The sequence below is a fragment of the Manacus candei genome, unplaced genomic scaffold, assembly GCF_025592945.1.
Source record: "Manacus candei isolate 608988 ecotype Guabito, Panama unplaced genomic scaffold, ASM2559294v1 h1tg000041l, whole genome shotgun sequence".
Taxonomy (NCBI): domain Eukaryota; kingdom Metazoa; phylum Chordata; class Aves; order Passeriformes; family Pipridae; genus Manacus; species Manacus candei.
Genome location: NW_026138089.1, coordinates 866959 through 884115, shown reverse-complemented (window position 1 = coordinate 884115; position 17157 = coordinate 866959).

The following is a 17157-nucleotide window of genomic DNA, read 5'->3' as shown; positions in this document are numbered from 1 at the left end:
TTAATATTAGAATTGCAGTAGTTCTGAGAAATGAGGAAGTTGCTGGTTGTAGATGTTAATATCTAAAACTTTCACCAATTACATGAGGGATAGTTTGAGTGAAAGTCATGTTTACTTTTGATTTGAAGTATGACTTTTTACTTTTAATTAGCTATGTTCTGACCTTACAATAATAGGTCCCACATAAAGCATGGAAAAATTAATCTGATATTTTGTAGCTTCTTTTTACTTCTCCTAAAGCAAACCCGTGTGCTTTCCTTTATCAAACTTGCAAGGATTAGTGCTTTACTTACACAAATCCCAGAAATTCCCTGGAGATCTTCTTTTCCTCTCTTCAGCCTTCTTCCCCTCCACCTCCAAATCCCTTGGCAGTTCATGTCTTTTAAAAGTTTCTATGTCTCAGCCATCCTGAATCTTTGCCAGTCTTTCCTGGTAAGGAAAGAGGTGTTCACTTGGAAGCAGGTCAGACTACAACTACAAATGTAGAAAGGAGAGAGAGAAAAATTACTTTATAACTGAAACTGGATGAGTTGGTTTTTTTCCAATGTTTCTTACCAAAGGATATGAAGAGCCTGGTTCACTGCCATGGTAGATGTTGAGCTCCATCCTGACTCATGGCATTCTTCTCTCATCACTGGAATTACGTCAGTGTTAGGGCCTGTGTAAAATTATAATGCCTTGAACCATTCAAAGGAAGTCCTCTGAGGTTTTATTCACCCCACAAAATTAAACAAGAGAAGTTTTATGAAGTCTAGAAAGAGTAGGAATGACATGATGGAAATTACAGTCACCATCCAAGTCCTCTAGGCTGTCAGCTATATCACATTCATTCTTATGGTTAAATTAAAGCTACAGTGGCTTCACATCTTAATTTTGATGAGTAGACATATTCCTAATAACTTTGATTTGTTCCAAGTGGTAATTACAACTCCCCGATGTTATGAAGCAACATAAAAAGGAAATCCCATGTGTTCCCAGCATATGGTGTCTGTGCTGTTCTGTGAGGCTGTAATTTGGGAAGGATGATACACTGCTAAGAGAAAATTAACCATGTTTTCCCGAAACATTTAAAAACTGGAGTGATGTTGCTGTAACACCATCATTTCCTGTTGCTGACACAGCTCATGTAGAAACAGTTTTAATAAAGTCATTACAGGGTCAATGGAAAATCTCTGTGTATACCTGAAGTATTTTGTGTGATTTATGTTGGTCCATGGATATTCATTATGATGATATTCTTTCATGTTTCCATTGACAGGCAGAGCAATGTCACCGGTAATGTCCAAAATAAATTATATCATCATAAAGCTGGACCTTAAATGCAACAGAATTAAATTTAAGGTAACTGTTAAAGTCTGACAATTAAGGAAAGTTAAAGGACATATTTCAAGTAGTAAATTGCCCTGCTCTGGAAAAGTGTTGTCATGCAGTAGGCTTTGTGACACAGAAACAGGCATATCATCTGTAATCTGTGCTGCAAGTGCAAGGGAGAGAATGTAGTGAGACAGCCTGTTCTAAATTCTCTTACCTTGGCTGGTTTATAGGTTCTCTGTATCAATACACTCTTTTCAATGCCATATGTCTAGGAGCACTTCAGTTTTCTGTATTAGGTGTTTGCTGTTGTCTGTAGCTATCAAAAGATTCTTCAGTGAGGGTTCATGTGTAAGCACTCATGATTATCCCCAGCAATTGTGCAACTGGCCTCAGTGAAAATAAGGAGTGCTCATGGATTTCTTGACAGAGTCTGCTTTTATATTTTCATTTATGTAGGATGATAACTAAGATTGAGATAAGCGTGCCATTGCACTAAGGAAATCTGTCCACCAATAAGAGACTACCAACAGTTTTGCACAGGGATTATGACAAGTGAAGAGGATCAAAGCCAGAGAGGACAAGCAGCAAAGAGTGAAATTATTTGCCAGAGAACATTTATTAAATGAAAAACAGAATTGTGAAGCAAATCTACCAGTCTGTTTAGGTCAGCAATAAATTTTCCTCTAGGTTCAATGAGGCCAAGGTTCTTCCTATATATTGTGGCTTCCCTGATTTATCCTCCCTTCCCCACCAGGCCCAGCATATGCCTTAATTTTAAAATAGCACAGGCCATACTCAATATAGGGTGTTCATTTTGCTGAACATACAAAACCAAATTGGAAACTTGGTTCCATAATCAACTGAAACAGAGATCAGCCAATTTCCACATCAGTGAAGCACTGAGAAATGTGAACGCTATTTGCAAAGGTCTGAATCATGCTGGCTATTAAATGTTCTGGGTCAGAGTGCCATTTTCAGAGAAATAGTGGAAGTTAACAGAAAGGAAGTAGTCAGCATTTCTAATACTAACACAGGAACATTTGTGTATTTGTCTACCACTGATCATGTGCTGGACACCTTTCTACCCAGTAAATACTTCCAGGGCAGATTAAATTCTGCAAAATTTCCAATTTCTCTTTCATTAATCTTCTTTGTTTCCTTGTATGGTGGATTCATGCTCTAAAGCCTGAGTTTTTCTCTGAAAATTCTCATGTAAGCATTACAGGGCCCCTAACTTCAGGATTCAGTCATATCTGTAGTAGTTATCTCCAAGACATAGAAGATACTGATTCAAACCTTTGTCACATTTCTTGAAAACATGCACTGTTTCTGGGGAATGGGGCCTGAAGAGAAGAAAATATTCTTAGGAAAGCTGTATAGGAAAGCCTGTTCTTTCATAATCACCTAAAGCCATCTGAGAGGTGTTTTAGTGCTCTGTGTTAAATTGCTAAACTCAAATGAGGACAAGCAGGAAGAAGATTAAGTGAAAGAGAAGATAATTTTCCAATGTTGAAACCTATCATTATGATGAAATTAAGAATATACTTAATATCCTGAAGGACACTATCCGGGGAAAAAAAAAAAAAGCCAGTATTGTGACACTCCAACTTATTACACAAAATTTGCATGCTATTATTTTAGATTTGACTGCTAAAAAGAGTGAAAGCTTCAGTGTTTTAATTCAGTGATTGAGTGGGTTAATGAAGATGGAGAGACTTTATTTTCCCAGTTTAAAGCTGCATGAAAATCTTGTTGCATATCACACATCTACTATCAGGGCATGTAAGAGCAATTTTTGTCAATGAAACAGTGCAGCTTAATAGTACCATGATGAACTGAAAAAAAGGTATAAAAACAGTGAAACCTGGAGTTGTGTATAGAGAAAACATTTCTCTTTGTTTTAGTAACTTTACATGTGTTTAGCTTCTTCATTGCAGACCAAGAGCCATGCAGAATGGAATGGAAACAGATAGGCAGAATAAAATCTGTAGAGTCAAAACATGTCTACAGTTCCTCAGTAGGTTTGCTGAATACTAAAGAATTTATTTAGTACTTATTTGTATGTAACAGAGTTTTGATTTTTTTTTTAATTAAAAGGCAAATAGTAAGAAAAAGACTGTGGTTTTTTTTGTTTCCATTATATTCACCCTTGAATGAGTGATTCTGACAGAACACTTTTTTCACTAAAATGGTACAGTTGTGCTCTAATTTAAGTAGTTTTACTACCTCATATGATATTACACATCTAGCCCTCAGTTCCATTGATAATTCAGTGCTTAACTCAGGGCAACAGGGAAAACCTAGTTCAAGAAATAAATCCAGTCTTTTCTTTGTTTGTGCCAAGAGAAAATTATCCTTTCCATAAATTTCATATTTAGATGCCAGGGATGATATTAAATTTGCCTCAGAAATACTTATTCATGCATATTACCAAATGTATGTAGTTTATCCATTCTGAAACAATGCAGATGCTTCTGGAGCAGATCATGACTTGATTAATGAAATGAAAATTTCAAGATCTAATGACTGCTAAAAAGCTAATTCCTTCCTTAGAACATTCTAATCAATTAGAGAGACCATTGAAGAACAACAAAAATTCATTTTAATCATGATCAGATTTACAGCCTTCCCTGCCAGCTTTGGTTTTCATTTTCATTTAGATCATACAAATGTATAATAAGAATACAAATCTATTTCACAGTGGTTACAGGAGTAGTATTTTTGAAAACGAACAGGTCGGTTGTTCGAACCTTGTAGCTCAGTGTTCAATTTAGCAGTCTGAGGATGCTCTAAATCTTTTGGTTAAAAAATTGAGATTACTGAATTAAATCCACTGATTTGGAAATTAACCGAGAAATGAAAAAAAAAAAAAAAAACAAAAACCATAACAAACACAAAACAAACAATGAACAAACAAAAAGCCCAAGAAAATACATTCTTTTATGAAGAGATGTGAAAAAGCATCAGGATAACAAAAGTGACTGAAAAAAATTCATGCCCTGCAGTGGGATCCAGACAAATAGTTCTATCAGAAAGTTGTTCTCATGTTGTAAACACCTTATTTTGCCCTCTAGCTCATTTTATTTTGATTCTGAGAGCCAGTCATCATCCATCCATCCATCCATTTCCCTCAATAGCTAGCAGTTTCTTTTATGATTAATTTATTTCATGTCTTTGAATTACTTTCTAATTAATCCTCTAGGTATGGGGAGTTTTTTATTCTTTGATTCAGAGTCTGTGCAGTCTGAAGAGGTCATAAGTGAGCCAAATCCTTGTATTGCTCAGCTCACCATGCTGGTAACCAGGAGGAGAAGAATCTTGACCAGGCATTCTACCTTTCCAGGATCAAGCTAGTCCCTAGTTTTCCATTCACATCCTGTTTTATCATGGTTGTTAACTGCATTACTTAAAGACCTAAATCTGTGGAAATTCCTCTCAGTGCTTAACTTTAGGCATCTGGTAATTTTACTCGAATTCAAGAAATCTACCCTGAGTATAATCTGTAAGCTTTGAATGTTGAAGAAAGTGCCTTTCTGACTCTTAAATTAAATTAAACCTCTCTCTATCAGTGCACCTCTTTATCATGACCTTGCAATTTAGCTCTGTAATACCTACATTCAAACTGAATTATTGAAATAGATTTGGATATTTGGCTTGGTTTATTCCTATCCTCTTGTCTGCAATTCTGCTCTCAGCCATTTTCACCAGTGAAATAAAGAAAACCCATGCGTCTTACTGGTGTCTTTCTGCCCTAGCTTCATGTAGTGGGAACAGATGGGAATGGCAAAAAGAGGATCTTAGAGCAAAAGAATGCAGAAGAAGCATTCTGCAGCAGCTTGCGTAATCATTACAACATCAGACCATTCTATTACTTAGAATGCAGAGCCATAGAAACACTATAATAAGTTCTGTATGAAAAAATCCAGGAACACTGATAAACTGGAGACCTAATCAATTTTTGTTTCTTTCCCCCTCCTTCTACTTCTGTGACACTAGACTGTGTCCAGCCAGGCCTAACGGAAACTAAATCAAAACAATTTGTCTTGCCACAATACAGAGTAGGTTTTTTGTTCCTTAAATAAAAATTTCATCAGCAAACAAAAACATCTGGGCCATTTTTCAGGCAGTAGGCAGTAATATGATCCTGTCATTACTGGATCACTGTTGAAGCTGGGCTACAGTGTCTACTCTCTCAAACACCTTAAGTGTTGTCATAGGTAGAGAGACTATGAAGAACTACTTGTTATTCCAGCAAGGCTTCTAGTGCCCATTTTCCACTGACTTTTTTTTTTAATTTTATTTTATTATTATCCATGTACTAAATAACAAGCATCAGAAGCCTTTTCTCCAGCAAATGTGTGAGATAAGGCAGTGTAGATGTAGTTGAACTGTGTCATTTTAAAATAAACAGGAGGTGATTTTTCCTTATATACAACAGCTGACCGATATCAGTTCTATTTGCTATCACTGCTAGTAGAGGAATGATCTATTAGACTTCTCTTTCCCCTAGAGAGGCTTAAGTTAAAACTCCAAGGACATTTTCAAATAGACTGTAATAGTTCAGGCATTCTTATCAGCAGCACATCATGAAATGGTGCTGGCTTTCTCTTGCTTTTCCTACAAGCCTATGAGGCTTTTCTCATAACATCAGCAAAGGATGGGCAAATTCTATGCACATAAATGCAAAACCAGCATTATCAAACTGCATGGAGCTAGCATGTAGATAGCTGTAGATGACTTTGCACCTTTTCTGAGTACCCAGTCTCCTATACCAATTTTCAATAAGCTATCTCTCAAAATTCCATCTGTAGAGAAGAATTTGTCCACACCCCAATGAAAGCTGCAGCAGATACACTGGAGGGTAATATGCTCTATAAAATACAATGAGCAGCTTGTGATCTTAGTGATGAGGCTAGCAATATTTACAAAAAATATTCAGCATGGCCAGTGGAGGGTAAATAGCTTAGTTGCTGTATAAAGATGATATCAAATCAGTCTATTCTTTCTCAAACTGACCACCTCTATTTTTCTGTTGGGTTTTGTTTGGGGTTATTTTTTCACTGCAAATCAGAGCCTCATTTTACTAATTGCTTGTAATTCCTTATTTACTTGTTGTAAATTAGGGACAAAGCTAGTCCTTGTCATTGTTGCTTATAAGAAATTACAGAAAGAGAAATAGGTACCTGTGGTTTATTTACTGTTCCAAGTAAGTCAACAACAGAATTAAGGATACAGCAGAGTTTCAAGTTTCTCAGTACATAAACCCCCCAGATACTCACAAATACTGTTTCAGAGTGATCATTAAAGTTATAAGTATGCTAAATCCTGCACTGCTGAGACTAGTCTTTTTTGACTTTGGAAAATAGTGTCTGACAGTTAAAACTGTGTCTACTTTATGTCATCATTAAAACCATATTTATCTACCAGCTCAGAAATCAGAATTTAAGCAACAGAACAGGAAAATAAACTCTTATTACATGTTAGAGCCACTTCTTCAATTTTTTTTGTCCATTCATGCTGCATGAATGTGCATAAAATCCCTACTTTTTTTTGATTAGCTTATACAGCTTCCTCATTGAATCACGTCTATTACACCACCTCCATTGTTTTTATGACACTGTTGTCTGAGTGAATTTTTCAATTCTATTTACTTGAAATTCACCTTTTTTTATGCCTGCTTTTGTGATGATCATTGGACAATGGAAGCGCAGTGCTTGAGAACTGCACCACAGAGCATAGAGACAGGTAAGGAGAAGAGAAACATGTTATAGGTCTGAATTACCTCAACAAAAAAATGTTTCAGTGCATTATCAATGCTACTTTTAGGCTGCTGTTTATGGTACATGGTTGTCAGTCTAATGGTTTCAAGAAAACCACAGACACTCACTCTCATATGCACTTCTGCTGTGTTGTGCTGGGAAAAGAGCAAAGGTCCAAGGATTTAAAGTAAACAATACTCTGATATATTTCTTTATTGAAAAGTAATCAATCAAAGCAGAGGCTTTTTTAATTGGAAATATGATACTGATAATTTGTAATATGTTATAAATTTATATGGAAATTCACAGAAATGTAAAAGTGTAGGCTGCTGTCCAGAGGAGTTTATAGCATCTGTTACAGGTGTCCTGGGCTACCCTGAGCTGCATTAACATGACTGGAGCTTTGGATATGGTTCCTAAGTTCCCACATCTTTCATAAGCTACATCATCATAACATACAGCAACAACAGAGACCAAGACTTTGCTGGTAATATTGTGATTTGGCTTTTTCCCTGTAACTCAGTAATGAAAAAAGGTGTCCTGTATTCACTTCTTTTATTGTTTGATTTCCTTGCTTTTCTCGACTTAGTGATTTTATGGGAAGCTTTTCGAGTCTATTTTTCTGAGATTTAAAATGGTTATCTTCAGTTCAAAAACATAAGCAGAGTAGCTCTGCTTCTCTCTCAGTGTCTATGGTTTGACTGTCTGGTAAACAAAAAAGAAAACAAAAAATGTTTACAATTTAGTACACCTAGTAAGGGGGAAAACAAAAGCTTTTGACCTTTAGAAACAGGATGTACATTATTCAGAAAGCAAAGAACAGTGAGAAGCCAAGTATTCTTTTCACTAGAAACATTCTTCTGAAATTGTTTCATAGTTACAAAATTTGAAGAGATACCAAGGACAATAGAAATATAATGTTCCTCAGAGAGGAAAAAAAAAGGTATTGTTAAACAAAAATGCTGGCAGTGCAATGAAGCAATTCAAGACACTCACACTAATATTTTAATTTAATTTGCCTCTTGTGCTTTACTAATGGTACCTTTATTTATTTCTGTTTACCATCTGTTTCATCCTTCTGCTTACCATTAGCTGCTATATTATTTTTTCCATGTGTTAATGGTTCTCTAGATAATCACCATCCTAAAATATGAAGTAAGAGATTTAGGCTGTTTTTTGTTTCTGATTTTTATTTCTTCATACAAAGAAAATGTAAATTATGGATATACTAACTGAAAGTATTATAACTGTTATCTTGATAATAAAGGTCCATTTAGTTGGCTTAATAATAAAATATGGCACTATAAATTTCAGATTTTAGCTCTAACACATTATATTATACCATAGGTAACATGGACCCTGTGATATTTTGTGCTTTAACAGCATTGGAAGATATGACATTACATAGCTCATGTTAGAATTGCTAAGAATTGAAAAGAAATTCTATTTCCATATTAGCATTTATTTAAAAATATAGTCTGGAACATGACAAAATGGGATTATTCTCCTGGTGAATGAAATATTAACTTTGATTAACTTTGTGTTGCTGTACCACTTAATCCGTGATACTGACCTACTTTTCTCTTTAATCATTTAAAAAAGTTATTGCACTGAGACTTAAGTCCTTGTTGTTTGGAGAAAAAAAGTCATACTGTTGTAGGCTATGACTAAAATAAATCACATTTACTGAAAATTTTAGTTTCACCGTGTTAACTCCTTAACTTCCTTGCAAGTAGCAGCTTATTTTAAACTGATACCAAGTCTAAATTAAGGTTGTATTCAATATAAACATAATGATAGAATTAGATGGGATGTTGGCAGAGTGCTGGTGTAGGACAGTGGAGGTCTCTGTTCGTTTCCCAGCTCAGACAGCAGATACTGTGACTGACCTTGGATAAAACAGTCTGTCTCAGACTTCTATTTCCCACCAGTGAAAGGGGACTAATATCTTTCTACCACAGAGGCACGTTTTGAAAATAATGTTTGTTTGTGACAGAGAGACAGTCACTCAGTGAGTCATATAAATACTTCATAGTTTCACCAGCTTTAATGCTATGCAATGGCATGAATTATGAATAGCATGCCTGGGAAGGAGGGGTTCTACATACCAGAGCAGGTTACTCGTTCCTACACAGCACCTCAGAGCATACCTGAATTCCAGCTTTATCATCTTTGTATTTATACTATTCTTTTTTTTTTCTTCTTTTATGTTTGATGTTTTCCAGTTATATTTTAATTTACTCTCCCTGATTATTTTCTAAGTCTGTAAACTAATTGAGACTGACCAATAAACCCCCACAATGGAATAAGGCAGAGAGGAAGAAGGTGTTCCCATGAAGCTGAGGGAATAATGCAGGATTTGGCTGACCACAGCTGTTGTATAGAGGCTGACTTATTTCAGCACCAAGGGGGCCAGGGGGTGGCCTTTGTTTTAGGTAAACAGCTATCCATGGTTGAGTGAGTCAACAGCGGTGTAAATGATTCTGCCTGAGTTCATTAGAAGGCTGGGAATTTCTCCCTGAGTTGGTCAGATCAGCACGAAGATGAGCCCCAAGAGTATATAAAACTTAGCCCAAAACAGAGTATAAAAACTGAAAAACTAACAAAAGAATTTCAAAGACAGCAACAGGCTTGAGCTGGCTTCAACCCATGTACAATTTCCTGGTAACTAGGGATCCCAGTGTTGTGGTGGTGAGCAGATTCTGAAGACAGGTAATGGGAATCACACTATTGTGATTGCACTGTACATTGTAATTGCTATAAATGCATTTTGTTAAGTGTAACTTAAATTTGTATTGTGTTATGCAGTATGTTTTGTATCACTCTGCTAAATCAGAAATCCCATGTAACGTAAGCTTTAAACAAGTACATTTGATATTAAACATTACACTCTGTATCCATGCAATGCCTAAAAGACCCTGATTAGACAGTATTTTAGGCTTTGGCTTTACTTCAATCCCAGCTTCTGAAATATGTAAAAGACAGAGGTGGCTAATGCAAGTGATTAAAAATAGACTTTGAAGTAAGTATTTCTCTGCCTTTTAATAGGCATCAGTCAACAGTTGTGTTTTCTGAACACAATGGCTTTTTTAACGTGCAAATTTCCTCTTTTGTTTTCAGAACAGTTCTCTAAGCATACCAAGGTTTTTAGCTGCAATACTGACTTCACCGTCTGGCAGCTCTTTTGGCTTTGGGGACTTTGTCTGAAGGCTCAAATTCACAAGTTTCATAGTGTGTTTCTAACTGGAACTGTGATCCCAGACTATACCCTCGTAATCTCAAAAGAAAAAGACATATTAATTGTGGAAAACTCAGTTACTGATCTTTACAAACATTTGGTTTTAATTAACCTTTATTTTTAAGCATTACAAGTAAATTTAGGTGGAGTTCATATCCTGTGTCAGACAAAGGTAAAAGATAATGTGCCCAGCTGCTTTAGATGGCTGTAATGAAGCTGACAATGGATAGGCTCACCAGATCCCTTCATTGCTTTTTTTACTATTATAAATTTTTCTCCCATCTCTAAACCACAATTTTCTTACACCAGTAGTTAGACAAAAGGTATCATGGGTCACTGTGATATCCATGGTTTGCATTGTCCATGAGCTGCCAGTAGGACATAGGAAGAGGTTGGACTGAAATATTTTAAGTGGTTATGTTAAGAATTTCTACTGTTTAATATTGGCATACTGTGATTGGATGGAATTTATGAGTATTTTCCCCTTAGACTGTGCTTATCATGTGAAAACTATTCAGTAAACCTTCTGGAGGAAGCACAGTTCAAGCTGCAAACCTGCTATAAGGAAAGACTACATTAAAATAAGTGCACTCACCAGCTCAGTTCTATGTGCGTTTGATCACAGCTGTTAAGAGCTGAGTACTAAACTTAATATTGCACTGCTTTTAGCTCCTAAAAGAGCTTTTAGAATTGCATATCTGTCAAAGAATACAAGATCTACTACTTTAATGGTCCTAGGCATTCTCTAAATTCTTGCTGTCAGTCTCATAGTTCACACCTTTTGACTTTCATCAGAGTATGTTAAAAGACGGCAGTATTTGCACAGTGAACTGTTATGTGGCACTCTCAAAATGCTGTTATTTGATTTAAAAAAGGCCCAGATCTAAGGAAAAACATATTAAGAAGGAGCAGTAGACTTTGAGCAAAGTACAAAACAATGAAAACAACTAATTGAATAAGATTTTACTGAAAATCCAGATGGAGTCTTCCTGAATCCACTTTGGTTTCAGAATTTACTTTGGAAACTCCGCAGAACTGGACAAAATTTGGATCTGGTGTTCCAACTGTTTCCCATAAAGTAATAAAGGGTCTCAATGTGAAATAGCATATTTTAACACAGCACAGTTTTAACACATTTAACACAGGCAGAATTAATCGGGGCTGTGACTTGATTATCTCTGATATCATTATGTAAAGCAGTATAATTGTATTGGTAGGGCTCAGTCAAGGACCAGGTTGGAAAGCCCCACTATCAAAAATATTACTGATTTCACTGTGTAAGGTAGTTAACTTAGACCTATGTGGGGTATATCTGTGTATAGTATTTCATTTTCTTGGTCTCTAGAGCTTCTGAATAGTATGATCACGTTTTTCCTCAAATTATAGAGACCTATGAATTAAGGTCTGCACTAATGAAAGTGTCTTCAAACTGCTGAGGGAAAATACTTTTTAGTTGATTAAATTAGTAAATAGCCCAAGTCTTTTGTAGATGAGGAATATATTTTCTAAAATTTTTCTCAGGTGTGGTTAGTTTAAATCTGTCCATTTTGATAGTAATTATTATGAAATTATAGGCATAGGAAATCTTAATTTCTTTAGGAGGTTTATAGAGCAAATTTATATTTTGAAAGAACTCTATATTATTTCGTCCAAAAGGAATTGTAAACTGTTTTTGTTTCAATTGTGAAATTTTATACAGATAAAAGAAAAATATGGGAAGGCCTATGTCTTGAAATCACACAGGCAGTTTCCTAGCATTCAATATTTTTTCTTCAGGAGTTAGTCTACTGTTGCTATGTTTTCCTCACAAGGTACTATAATAGCATGCCTGACCGACCTTAACTTGACTGTAGATGAGTGGAAACTCCTGGTTAATTGCTTCTTTCTGTCAAGGTCAGGAAAATCTTAACTTGGATCCATTGAGGGAGAAAGTTTTTCAACGAACAAGTTCAACCTATTAGAGTATTCTCAGCCTCGTATGACTGAGAACTCTCCATAGCACACAAGGGCAAGCTGACCTCATCTTTCTTGTGAAAATTTGTTGCCACTTTATACTTTTTATCATCTGAGGAGTGCATGTGCACTGCTGTATTGTGAAGCTGATTTTCCCCTTTTTCCAATGCCTGTGTTTTGAATCCTTTTGCTTCCTTAGCACAGCCTGTCATGGGTATGCTGCTCTCAGCCTATTTATGCACACAAAAAGGTGCAGCAGCAAACACACATGTAAGGTTTTAATGAAATTTTTGAAAGTTTTAAATCTAAATTGTCTTACACATATTTAAACTATGACACTGTGTAGTTTTTATATTCTAAACTTGTGCTCGGTAACCACAGATTTTAAAAAGGAAAGGCAAAGGAGGGCAGAAAAATCATGAGGGAAGTATCAAAGCTCCTGAACTGTTAAGACAGGCTGACTTCATACAGGTTTAGTTGTCATGCATACATTCAATAATGTATCTCTGCTGACCCACATTATCCAAAAGGAGGTCTTGCACTGAATGTCTGTTTTTTTGGAAGGCATAAGAGGCAGAGGGCTGCAAATTTCATACTCACAGCAAGGCAGTTTACCACAGTACAACCTCATAATGTGTTATTTTTCCCATAAAATAGAAATGTATGATCCTTATTTCTTCAACTCAGATATTTTTTTCTACAAAGCCATTTTCAAATAAATTACGTTATCAGTTAGAAAAAAATGTGACACTGAATAAAGCATTACTGAAGTAACGAAGTAATCAAATTCATTTTTAATCGACTAGTTTGTTCAGAATTTCTTACAGTGGCTTGAGGTAAAAATGGCCATTTTATTCTACTGTGTTGTGGGATTTTCTTTTGTCATCCTCCCTATTGGATTCATCAGTGTTTGATTGCAGGTAAGATGAAAAGTAAAAGCAGTTGTTTCAGTAAGAAGAGCAAACGCATTCAGGGGACAACTTCAAAACCCCTTTTTGAAGCTACAGATCACTCTTTTTTTTAAAGGGAATATGTTTTCCTCTATGTCTACAGACTGTTACTTTAAAAATCACCTTTGCCCATATATTAATTGGCATACTTATTTTCTGGAACTTCTAGGTGACAATTTTCAAGTTGCACTCTCACTTTTCTATTTTCTTCATGCCATGCACATCAGCTAAAATGCAAATTTTTATTCATTTGCCTTGCCCAGGATGCTGTGAATAAATATTTACTATCTTTGGCTTGCTTATCCTCTTTAAAATTCTAGCTTCACTGAATAGCTCATGCTATTCCATTCCTTCCTTCCTTAGTTTTGGTGACAGTTATGCATTCACTAGTCTTCTTTCTTTTTAACTTAGACAGCCCTGCCAGTTCAATTTATTGATCACATTTCTTAAGGAACAGCTTGTTCTCTGATACCAATGAAAAAGCCATCCCTAATAGTTCAGAAACATTCAAAATAGTATATGGACATAATAAATGTCAAATTTAAAGATAGTATTTGAAATACATTTTGCTTTCCTGTATACACATTCTTTCACAGTGATTTAGTTGTTTTCTTCTAGTCTTGTGATGTGTGTCTTTGCATGACACTTTTTTGAAAAATGTTTCAAGAGAGTGCTGTACTATGTGCTTCTGCAAATATTAAACAGAAAATCAAGAGAAGAAAAGTATAGTACAGCTGAAAATTATATTACCTCGGCTGTGCTTTCCACCATCACAGGTGCTATTGTTAAAGGGAATACTGTGGGGTTTTTTTGTCTTAGAGAGCTTGCTTCAGTTCCAGTTCAGAAGGATTTAAAAAAGGGGGTGAGAGAAACTTAATACAGCAGTCCAGTCAGTATTTTAGTTCAATAAACTCAACTCAATAACCCCACAGGCTGTGTTTGCATTGAAGGGTGGTTTTGGATTGTGCAAATTACAATTCTTCTGGGTGAAGCTAGACCAAAATATTATCCCCAGAAATATATCCAATGCTCTCCAACTGCTAATGGGATTGGTTCAACAGACCAGACTGGAGTCAACTCAAAGGAAAACCCCTGGAATGCATATAGCATCACTGTTAAATCCTCAGCCCTGTTTTATTCTACACATTGGCTTCCACTGTGCTGCACTGCAGGACTTGCTAATGTGGCTATAGCGTGATTCTATTCCCATTTTACATAATGTTGCCCATCCATCCCTCACATAATTTTTCTAGCAGGCCCCAGTAAGAGGTAGATGAGAAACAAAATTCTTTCAAGGGAAGGAATGTTAAGACTACATTTGAACAATTAAAATTCCCAGTGTGGAAGATGCCTTTAAAATTTCATTACATGAAGAACTCAGGGAGCAAAAGAGAATAAACTGGATCCCTATGAAAGACAAATCAGCAGTAGGAGACAAGTCTTTACTAAAGGAGCATTTTTAGGTGACCAGGCCAGGGTTCAGGAACAGATTGAATGGGAAAAGCATAAATGCAGGTAGAAACCAGAAATATTTTGGCTTTCTCTGGTATTCTGGTTTTGGAAAGAATAAAGTTGTTAGAGGAACAAGACAGTCATAGAGGGGCACTCATTCCTCCCCTGCATACAGTTTTTCTCAGCAGCATTAATCATCATGCTTTTCTTACATATTTCCTCAGTATGTGTTAAAAATAACTTACTTGTTGTTGAAGGATGCAGATAAAGTGCCTTCCTAGGATCCTGTGTGGCAGGTAACTTACTCCTCACTCAAGCATCCACCATGTTCCACAAAACCTACTTCTTGTCATCCCAGATGTTACCATTTCCATCTTCTTCAACTGCTGCCTTAAGGTTTGCCTGCCAAAGTTAGGGGGGTAAATAAGATCTCTCTTGGGGGCCAGATGAAACAGAGTTGACCTGCTTCTGCTTGTGTGATGCACTTGCATCTTGCCAGAGGGAAAAAGAACTCAATGTTTAATGGTAGAAAATCCTGAAAAATATTTGAAATCCTACTTCTTTCCTGAAAGGACATGATGCGGAGTCCTTTCAGCATCCCTTCCGTGAGAGGGTCTTTCTAAGATAAATTTACACCTATAGATTTCTCTTTATTTGGATCTAATAACTGATTTCATTAGTTCATCAACTGTCCTGTAATGCTGAGGATGTCTGTTATATAAAAATAACTTTGAAATGCTCTTTTCTGCTAGTCAGACTCAACTAAGTCTAATAGCTAGATAATGGTAAATGCTCTCTTATTTGATGTTAGTGAAAAAAAATTATATTCTAGGTTGGACTATCATAAACAAAACATATCTTCTGCAATCTACAATTCTTTCCCATGACATGAGAATTTGTCTTTTTCAGCTGCCATTTATTTATATGATATGTTGTAACCCAGCTATTGAAACCACATTTTACACAAATATGGCTAAGAAGATGAACAGTTACTACTTGTTCATAAGGAATCTGCACATGATGGCAAACACATACATCAGAATTATGCTGTTCTTTGAGTAGTTTACTGAATTGGACAGATATGTGATAACCTTAATATATGGAGTCAACAAAAGACATTGACACTTAACAAAATCCTAATTTCAGCAAATAAAAGAAGAAACAGACCTGTCACATGCATAATTTGATCCCCCAAGATACATACACAATCTGCGTTAGGAATGGTTTTCTTGACACCTGCACTGACCTCACTCTGTATCCATTAGTGGATACAACATGGGGCTATGTAACAATGTTCTCTACAACAAGAACAAACAGAGATTACTCTCTCAGTGATTCCTTACAGAAGTTATTCCCAGCATTCCTTGTAATGATGAGAACCGAATTAGCCTGGTTTGGTTAGCTCAGGTGATTTGAAGAATTCCAACCATAGTGTACATCTTAAATTTTTCTTTTCCTAAATTTCATTCACATCCCTCTTTTCTCTTATTTTTTTGGTAGCATGGAAGTTTAGGTTCAGCTCTGCGGAGGAAAGCAGTTGCAACAATAGCAGTGTTCAAAATTCAAGATAGCTTTAAAAATCTGAAGCATGGATTTTAATGTCACTTAGTATTTCCTCTGAATGGATTCTTTCCCTAAACTATGTTTTTTCTTCAATGATTGTTCAACAGACATTAACAGCTTTTGTTATAGAGGCTTCTTATGTGAAATAAATCACAACAGAGTAAATTGGTATTACAGCACTTTGAAGCAATTCACTTAAACTTATGAGCCATTAAAAACTTCTCCATGATTTGTTTCTGCAGAGCTTAATTTTAAAAGTTAATAAGAAAATTAAATCTCAAAGTCACCCTTACACCACCCACACTGTTTCTTCTTTGAAACTTCTGATATCCAACGCTGTACATGTGCTCATGCATTCCCAGCTGTCCTATTCATCTTTTTATATTTCTTATTGATGCTGTAGAGACTTCTGACAGATGCAACAACAACTTCCAATTTCTATTTAAATACAATTCTTTCTCTTAGCTGATATTCTTTATTGCATGATGGACAGATGTATGGTGTTTCAAAAACCCCTCATGATGTGGAATAAACAGAGGTACTCAGATTTCTTGAATCATCCAGAAAATATAGTTGTTGAACAGGTAATTCAAGAAAATGAAAGAATACGAGCATTAGATTCACAATAAATTCAGTATTTTGATCTAATGATGCTTAAAATCTACTGTTTGTAAGAAATTTGCCTTTGTGAGAGCGCTTAATGGCTCACGAGGCTTTTGAAGAATCCCTCACAGCTGACTGAGTTTCTGATTCTTTCACATAATTTGTCCGAATGCTGATGGGCTTCTACTGATTTTTTTTTTTTTTAACTTTTTACCTAACTTAATGTTACTCTCTTTCAAAAGACTTTAAGAAGAAAAGAGTGAAATCTTACCAAGAATTACCATCTTTGTATTGAGGACAAGAAATATTTTAACTGTGGTCAAGG